Consider the following 2,615-nt stretch of genomic DNA (forward strand, 5'->3'; position numbering starts at 1 on the left):
AAAAGAATGGACCAAATCCTGAAACTTTCTCAGGGGTGGTTGGAGTGGCGTTGCTGAGCAAGATCATTAAGACATGAAAGATACCATAGGATGAACATGCATCCTCATGGGTCTTATAAGAATGACGAATTGAGATCTCATCTTCATTGTGGAGATGGAAAGATGCACAAGGCAGGACGGTGTTGAGTAGCACCCCTTTTACCTTCTCTTATCTTAGCTTTATTAACAGATTGTGGGATCTGTACTTCTGCACACCCAAATTTGTGTTCAATGTGCTTAAATGCCTTATGATCTCTCATGTCTTGACAGATGGACATCATGGCTGCGACAAAAATAAGAAATCAAACCAGCGTGCAGGAGTTCATCTTACTGGGCTTTCCCGGCACTTGGTATTTCCAGATGTCCCTTGCTGTGCTGTTTTCTGTGATGTACGTCCTAACCATCCTAGGGAATGTGTCCATCATAGCCCTAGTGAGGATCCATCCACGGCTCCACACCCCTATGTACTTCTTCCTCTGCAATCTCTCCTTCCTGGAGATCTGGTACACCACAGCATGTGTTCCCAAGGCTATTGGCGTCATGCTGGGCACAAGCCAAACCATCTCATTTGCTGTCTGCCTCCTGCAATTGTTTTTTCTCCTCTCCATGGGTGCCACAGAATGTTTCCTCCTGGCCGTCATGGCCTATGACCGCTATCTGGCCATATGCCACCCATTGCGCTACAGTTCCCTCATGAACAGCACTTTCTGTGCTCAGCTGGCCCTTGCCTCTTGGCTGTGTGGTTTCCTGGCTATCTCTGTGCTTGTGTCTCTAATATCCAGGTTGTCTTTCTGTGGCCCAAATGTCATCAATCATTTCATTTGTGACATAGATTCCTGGATAGCCCTTTCCTGTTCTGACATGCGCCTCGTTGAGCTGGCAACATTCATCGACTAGTTCATTGTTGTCATGGTCTCATGTGCAATAACCGTGGTCTCCTACATTTTCATTATCTCCACCATCTTGAGAATCCCTTCAGCCCAAGGCTGGCAAAAGGCCTTTTCCACTTGCTCGGCCCATCTTACCGTTGTGACTATCTGGTACGGCTCTGCCATTTTTCTTTTTCTCAAGCCTTCTGCGCAGAACTCACTGGATTTGAACAAAACTGTCAACATCTTTAAAACTATTGTAACTCCACTATTAAACCCTTTCATTTACACTCTAAGAAACAAGGAGGTGAAGGAAGCCTTCGGAAAGACAGTCAGTGGAATACTAAGTGGTTTTAGAAAAGTAGAAATGTCATCAAAATGACCAAAACTTTAATCATAATGTCCTGAAGGTAATTGTTATAGGAAGCAAAAGAATTAAGTCATGGATTTTTCAAAGGACAGCCAACTCCTTTTCTTCTGCAATTGCAGTTGGACCTACAGCCTACCCCAAACCCTAATGTAACATTTCCTTAGTGCATGTTGTTGTGTCTTTGCTATACAGCTTTCCTCATTTACTGTAACAACCTTGACAGATGAGCTCCAGTGGGAGGAGGAAACTTTTTTGTGTTGAAGATTCCAAGATGCTAGGTTTGAATGTCACTCAGCAGGATCTCTATGGATGGATCCATTGTTAATTGCATAAGGCCCAAGGGAGGTAGGTTTCCAACTTCCATTGGATGTTGTAAGCCTTGCTGTGGCCCTAGGCAGGCTAACATTCATATGTGTGTGTGGCGGGGGAGGGGGAGAGACACTAAAGCAACCCACCATAGTAGCATTTAATTTCAGAAAGGGGAACTACACAAAAATGAGTAAGTTCATTAAACAGAAATTAAAAAGCAGTCACAAAAGTGAAAGGCCAACAAGCTGTATGGAGACTTTTTAAAAACACCATAATAGAGGCTCAAATTAAATGTGTAACCCAAATTTAAAATCATAGTAAGAGGACCACAGAAGTGCAACCATGGCTAAACAACAAAGTCAAAGAAGAAGTTAGAAGCAAAAAGAAATAGGAAAATAGGAAATTAAATCCTACTGAGGAAAAAAAAGAGAATCAACTCTGCCAAGTCATTTGTAAAAGTATAATTTTGCAGGCCAAAAAAGAATTTGAAGAGCAGCTAACCAAAGTCTCAAAGACTTACACCAACATTTTTTTAAGTACAGCAGACCAGGAATCCTGCCAAATTGTGCAGTGGGGCCACTGCACAATTGAGATGCTAAAGGAGCATTCAATGTCAGGCCATTGCAGAGAAGCTAAATGAATTCTTTGCATCAGTCTTCACTGCAGAGGATGTGAGGGAGGTTTCCACACCTGAGCCATGCTTTTAGGTGACAAATCTGAGCAACTTTCCCTGATTGTGGTGTCAATACAGATGTTGGAACAAATTGCTAAGTTGAGCAATCATAAGTTTCTGGGATCAGATGGGTTTCAACCTAGAGTTCTGAAGGATCTCAAATAGGACATTGCCCAACTACTAAGTGTGGTATGTAACCTATCATTTAAATAAGGTTCTGTACCATATGACTGGAATATAGCTAATATCACACCAATTTTTAAGGATCCAGAGACGATTCTGGCAATTACAGGCCAGTAAACCTAATTTCAGTATCAGGGAATTTATTAGACACGTGGATGAACAGGATTTGTTT

General features: G+C 42.3%; 1 pseudogene; it reads left to right on the plus strand.

Moving 5' to 3' along the window:
• Positions 1–318: 318 nt before the first annotated feature.
• On the plus strand, positions 319–1,290 carry LOC112118111 (annotated as a pseudogene).
• Positions 1,291–2,615: the final 1,325 nt, after the last annotated feature.

The sequence above is a fragment of the Terrapene carolina genome, unplaced genomic scaffold (assembly GCF_002925995.2).
Source record: "Terrapene carolina triunguis isolate 2854851 unplaced genomic scaffold, T_m_triunguis-2.0 Scaffold114, whole genome shotgun sequence".
Classification (NCBI taxonomy): Eukaryota; Metazoa; Chordata; order Testudines; family Emydidae; genus Terrapene; species Terrapene triunguis.